The sequence below is a fragment of the Heterodontus francisci genome, chromosome 40 (genome assembly GCF_036365525.1).
Source record: "Heterodontus francisci isolate sHetFra1 chromosome 40, sHetFra1.hap1, whole genome shotgun sequence".
In the NCBI taxonomy this organism is placed as follows: domain Eukaryota; kingdom Metazoa; phylum Chordata; class Chondrichthyes; order Heterodontiformes; family Heterodontidae; genus Heterodontus; species Heterodontus francisci.
This window is the reverse complement of record NC_090410.1, coordinates 15738446-15745658: the sequence shown is the minus strand read 5'-3', so window position 1 is coordinate 15745658 and position 7213 is coordinate 15738446.

The window sequence follows — 7213 nt, the reverse complement described above, 5'->3', positions numbered from 1 at the left end:
CTGGATTAATAACCTAGGCTAATACTCTAGGGACATGGGTTCCAATCCCACAATGGCAATTGGTGGAATTTAAATTCAATTAGGAAAACAAAATCTTGAATTGAAAGCTAGTTTCAGTCACAACGACCATGAAACTACCATTGATTGTTGTTAAAAACCCATCTGGTTCACTAATGCCCTTTAGGGAAGGAAATCTGCCATCCTTACCTGGTCTGGCCTGCATGTAACTCCAGAGCTGAAATAGCCTAGCAAGCCATTCAGTTGTACAAAACTGTTACACAGAAGTTGAAAAGAAATAAAACTAGATGGAACATCTGGCACTGACAATAACCACCCTGTCCTGTTGACCCTGCAAAGTCCTCCTTACTAACATCTGGGGCCTTGTGCCAAACTCGGGAGAGCTGTCCCACAGACTGGTCAAGTAACAGCCTGACATAGTCATACTCACAGAAACATCAGTATACAGGCAGGATAGAGTTGCCCTGGGAGTCTTCAACACTAATTCCAGACCCCATGAAATCTCATGGCATCAGGTCAAACATGAGCAAGGAAACCTCCTGCTCATTACCAACTACTGCCCGCTCTCAGCCGATGGATCAGTACACCTCCATGTTGAGAAGCACTGAGGGTGATAAGGGCACAGAATGTACTCTGGGTGGGGAACTTGGTAGCAGCACTGCTGGCTGAGTCCTGAGGTCATATCTGCCAGACTTGGCAGGTGGTGTGGGAAGAACATACTAGACCTTGTCTTCACCAATCTACCTGTTGCAGATGCACCTGTTCATGACAGTATTGGTAAGAGTGACCACTGCACAATCCTTGTGAAAACAAAGTCCTGTCTTCACACTGAGGATACCTTCCATCATATTGTGTGGCACTACCACTGTGCTAAATAGGATAGATTCAGAACAGATCTGGCAGCTCAAAACTGGGCATCCAGCAGGCACTGTGGGCCATCAGTAGCAACCGAATTGTATTCAATCACAATCTGCAACCTCTTGACCAAGCATATCCCTCGCTCTACCATTACCATCAAGCAAAGGGATCAACCCTGGTTCAACAGAGCGCAGGTTGACATACTGCATTAGGTCTTTCATTGGAATTCATCCGGAGGACTGGGGCAAAGACAGAATGCGGCGTTTTTAGTGGATTGTTGTTGTCTGCTCCCTCTGTGTGGATCTCATTGGGTCAACGGTGAACCCAACTGAACCCTATTAAATACTGAACTGGAAACAGAGGTCACTTGATCCGATAACCTGGGGATGCATGGCCTGCGCTCTGGCTTTGAATTTACATTGTGTGAGTGTCAGTGCCGAAAGAAACTATTTTGGCTGCTGTCAACTTTTGTAAAAATATTAGTGGCACCATTATGGTCCAAATGCAAGACTTGCTAGGCCACTTCACAGAACATTAAGAGTAAGAGTGTGGAGTCACATGCAGGCCAGACCAGGGGTAACAGGAAAGGCACCGGTAAACCAGATGTTTTTTTTTTTAACGACAGTCTGGCAACTCTTATGGCCGTTTCTTTTGGTGCCAGCAACGAATTACCTGATTTTACTTTGAATTTAGAGCACAGAGGGCACTCGGCCTAGCTCGTCAATGCCAATGGTTATGCTCCACATGAGCCTGTGTAAATTTCGCTCCTATTTATCAGCCCCATTGACCTTTAACCTTTCTTCCTTCTCCATTGCCAGTCCTAGAAGAGGCATCTCTATCCTCACCCAGTCCTCGTGAAGTAACCACCTGAAATACGAACTAACCCTGTTCTACCAGGTGCCATCTTTCAACACCCAGCTTTTCCACATGGGCAGATGTACAAAGTTGCCCCGATATCGGTACTTCTAAGTCATGACAGATAGGCCCTAAATTCCAAGACAACTGTCTCGACCTCTGGCCATCACTGTGGTACAGCCCCATGGATTTTAAGAAAGCATTTGCTAAAGTACCACATAAAAGGCTGATTAACAAAATTGAGGCTCATGGAATAGGAGGGTCAGTGGCCAACTGGATAAAAAAAATTGGCTTAAGGACAGAAAACAGCGAGTCGTAGTAAATGGTTGCTTTTCAGACTGCAGGATGGTAGAGAGTGGTGTTCCCCAAGGGTCAGTGCTGAGACCACTGCTTTTTTGTTATCTATAATATATAAATGCCTTGGATCATGGAATACAGAGTAGAATCTCAAAATATGCTGATGACATCAAATCTGGAAGTGTGACAAGCAGTGAAGATGATATGCACTGCCTGCAACAGGACATAGACAGGCTAGCAGAATGGGCAGAGAGGTGGCAGATAGAATTTAATACTGTCAAGTATGAGGTGATGCATTTTGCCACAAGGAATAGGGAGAGGCAATATATACTTAATGGCACAGTTCTAAAGAGTGTGCAGGAACAGAGGGACCTGGGGCTGCATGTGTATCAATCTTTAAAGGTGGCAGGACATATTGAGAGAGTGGTTAGTAAAGCATATGGGATCATGGGCTTTGTAAATAGAGGTATTGAGTACAAAAGCAGGGAAGTTATGCTAAACCTTAAGCCCCAACTAGAGTATTGTGTCCAGTTCTGGTCACCGCACTTGAGGAAGGATGTGAGGGCCCTTAAGAGGGTGCAGAGGAGATTTACCAGAATGGTTCCAGGGCTGGAGGATTTTAGTTACAAGGTTAGGTTGGAAAAGCTGGGTTTGTTCTGCTTAGAACAAAGGAGATTGAGGGGAAATTTAATAGAAGTGTACAAGATTATACAGGCTTAGATGAATTGGACAAGGAAAAACTGCTCCTATGAACAAATTGTACAAGGACTAGGGGACACAGATTGAAGGTTTTGGGCAAAAGATGCAGGGGGAATATGAGGAAACACGTTTTTACACAGCGGGTGGTAATGACCTGGAACTCGTTGCCCACAAGGGTGGTGGAAGTGGAGATGATCAATAACTTCAAGAGGAAGCTGGATGGCCAGCTGAGTGAAATAGACTGGCAGGGCTACAGAGTTTGAACCGGGGAGTGGGACTGAACTGCATAGCTCCGTGGAGAGCTGGCATGGACCCGAGTGGCCGAATGGCCTCTCTGTGTGCCGTAAATGACTCTATGACAAAGGCGGGGCATCAGTCCTGTTGGGTTTTACTTCCCGTTCTGTTGAACCAGCCTTTCCCGCCCTCAGTGAGTGTCCCAGGCCACTTGAATGGGAAGCTTACCACTTGAGGGGCTGTTGGTTCTGCACCATATCAATCCCAGCATGCTTTTGCAGCATTCCACACAGCGACTCTTGCATTGAAGGCCCCATGTTAGTGAGAATCTCTGCAGTAAACTGATACTAGCAAAGCTCTAATCTAGCATAATCATCTTACTTTGAAAACTCTCACTCCCACGTGGTATAAAAAAATGGACTCACAAATCAAATCCTTGATTGTCATGGGCAATGCCAGGAGTCAGTTTCCTTGCCCAAAACATGAGAGAAAAATAATGCAAGACAGGGAGGAAAGTTGTTCAGTCAGGGACGAGACATTTCATTAAAAATGAATTCTACATCCATATAAAATGGAATAAGTTGAAAATGAAATGGCTGGGGAAGTGGGTTCAAAGCAGTCAAAGTTCAAAGTTCACCACCGATGCTGGACTGCACGGTTGCAGCCATCCATCAATGTTAAACTAACAATGTCAAAAGGTCACCACACCATTAGTGTTCAGTACTGGCTATGTGTTGGGATCTGGAAAATATGTTGCCACATCTACTTCAAGCATTTAAAAAAATAATTTTTCAAAAAACATACATATTTCAATTTCTCTAAAAAATAAATTTCAACCAGAGAGCCCACTCCCTGGTTGGAGGTGTTCCCCAGGAAAATGTCCGAGGCACCTCAGGAGAGCTCTGTACACCCTTGCAATATCCTTCACCTGCCAAAGGAGACATCTTAAATGCCCAGTCAGGTACAGGTTAGCTAGTTCTTGTATCCATCATCCAATCAAAAGAGTAGATTTTCTCTTGACGTTGGCAGGTTGACTCGGTTGCAGGCTGTTAGGCCTAGTTAATGAGAATCATTCTCACAAGGTCCCTTAGGTGGCCACCATTATCCAGGTACAAAACCCCAACAAGAAGCAGGATAGAGGTGGGGATCAGAATCCCTGTGTTTCCTCCGGATAGCGAAAAGTAATTGAAATCTCGTTAACTAAATGCCTTGACCTCATACGGCACTGTTGTCTGCATTACATTCTAGAAATTTCTGGAGATCCTGATGAAAACTGGAAAGCTGGCATACCCCAAGGACCATGGATTAATGCTCATTCCCACACGGAATGGGGAATACAGACGGGGGACTGCAAGACTCGGAGAGAATTGAATCTGCATCCCGTCCCAAATGAACGATAAATATTTCAGTCCTCTGAGAGATTTTACATTCCTCTCATAGAAAAAGGAATACTGTAGGATATTTTAATACTGAGCATTAAAACAGCATTAATACTAAATATTATTTATTAGTATTAATGCAAAATCACTATTCAATAGTAATCAAATATGAATACCAAATATTAACGGTATTAATATTTTAACTTATGAAAATTGTTGTATTTTGACATTAGCAACATTCTGTAGATCTATGGTATTAATACTAATCAAGCATTAATACTGATTAATATATTAATGCAGAATCATATTGAATATTAATACCAAATATTACAACCAAGTATTCATATTGAATATTAACTATTTCTACCAAATATTGATTGAGTATTAATACTGAAGATTAACACTGAACAGTAAAAGTATTCAGGTTAGGTTACCAATTCACATGATGAATGGAAAAGATTTCAAAAGTCTGATTTGACTCTGGGGGGCGGGGGGGGGGGGGGGTGCGGGGTGGGGGGGGGGGTTAAACGGAAACAAAAATAAAAATGTGTTACTGAAATGGTGCATATAAAAGCTTTTTTAACATGCAGGCATTGCTCTGTTTCAGATGCAACCAAGCCTTATAAAATAAGAATAAAGCTAGCCATTTTCCCCAGAAATGTACAATTCCCTGTACGTACCTGTCTGCTCCACAGGACGTACCTGAGCAGCATGTTTTAAAGGTAGAACACAGCCCTGCCTTTGTAGCTAAACATCACAATCCGCACTATCCGTGAGCAATGCCACGGGATGTCCTGCAGTTTGATTTAAAGAAACATTGAAGAAACAAATGGGAAGTGAAATCCTTTCACAGCAGAAGCTGACTATTAATGATTGCCTAATACCAAAAGTCTGGAAATTGGCATGGCTTTACTGCCAGGTTATCCCTTCCACTCTGCCGATGCTGTTTATCAGCTGATCCTCCGTTAGTCCTTAAAGTAAAACAGTCATGAAGATGATTGTGCCATTGATGGGCACATCGGTGGTTAATTTTCCTGCTTTTGCCACCCACCTGGTGCACAGCATTATGAGGCGGGCACGGAGGATCAAATGCCCATTTTGCAGACTCGCTGCTTTCCCAGTGCATGGATTTTAACGGGGTGGGGGGAGGGAGGTGGACCAGGCAGGCTGTGCTGAGGGGTGGGCACTCTCCAACACCAAGAACATGCCAGCATGTGCTCACAGGGTGTATAATCGCCGCCCAAAACACAACTGGGTACAGACTTCTGATTGTTGCTCGCATGTTGTACGATTGGGCCGCCTTTGCTCTGTAAACGTGGCAGCATCAAGTCGCCCAACCAGTTTTTACCGTCACGAGTTACCACAGAGGCTGCTTATCAACTGGGGGAGGCTTCACACCTGAGCTGGTGATGCTCCCTGGCTGTCCGTGCTCTACAGAATATGCCTAGACGTTGTTAGCACACTGCCGATTTGGCTTGGAATTACCTATCCTTTAAACCCAGCCCAAATGCCATTTGATGTCTCCCCCCAGGTCAAAGGTGACATGCAGACAATGTCAGTTCCTTCCCCACACCAGTGGTCTGGACTCTGCCCCCCCACCCCCAGCCCTCGTGCCAACAGCCGAATGTCACTCGTCCGTGAGAAAACAACAAACCAGGCTGTTGTTTGAACCAGCACCATCATTCAAACATGAACCCAATCCAAAGTCGGCTGTCCTTCCCTCACGTCATTGTTGGAACAAAGACAGGCGACGCCAGCAACCTTGGTGACTCAAACGCTCGTTCACAAACACCCAACTCCACCCTGTGACCCCCCACCCCGGTCAGACTGCATCTGTAACCCACATTGACAATCTAACCAGTGTGTACACACAACACATGACGCTCCTAATGGTAAATATGCCAATAAGTGGTAACAAACAAAAGATACCTCACATTATGATCGCACCGAGCTAAATTTCAGGTCGCCGTTAAGAGTGTTAATGAAGTGATTGTCGTCCGTTTCCCCGCCTGTCTCTCTCCGCACGCATGGTGAACTAGTAAGCGTTGAGGTTCTGAATGATCCTCGTCTCCTTGCTTCACTGCTGAGGGTCTTGGCAGTGACAGCACACAGCAAGATCCCACCACACCTTGTGGTGCTCGTTGCACCAAAGGTAAGAATCTCCACATATGGGAGAAGAATCTCGCCGGGAAGCAGAATTCCTGATACACAGTGGGGGATGCCTTAAACCTACTGCACCACCTCTCCAATCACGGAACTGGTTTTGTCGCTTTTGTCCTGTAAGGATGATTTACGGCGGACGCAGCTATCGTCATAGAAACTAAGACGAGGTAAGGACAGAGCAGGGATTGTATGTTATGGGATAAGGCGCTAAAACGCACACACACACGAAATGCAGAAGATTAAAAAGCAGACTCTGGGTCCCGGGTTTACAGTCTCAGAAATATCTGGGTATCCAGCAGGCGGAGCCAATGACAGAATGTGAACGTGCTTGAGAGGCAGAGGTAGAGCAGGTGTGTGCATATAAGTGCGAGAGGGGGAGAGAGAAAAAGTAGGCGTGTTTAAGTGATAGTGAGTGAGAGAGAAAGCGAGAAAGAGACAGAGGTAGAATGTGTGTGCGCGAGAGAGCGAGAGACAGAAAGTGAGATAGGTAGAACTTTGTGTGTGTGTGTGAGAGATATATACTGAGTGCAGGAGAGGTAGGTAGACTAGATGTGTTAGCGTGGGGGGGGGGGGGGAGAAGAGAGAGAGAGAGAGAGAGAAAGGGCCTGTGAACAATTCTGTGAGGGCAGCAGAGTTGGGAGGGGCTTAGAGGGCATTTGACTTTCCTTCTTTCAAGTCTGCTGTGTTCAATGAGCAAAAATCGAAGCATA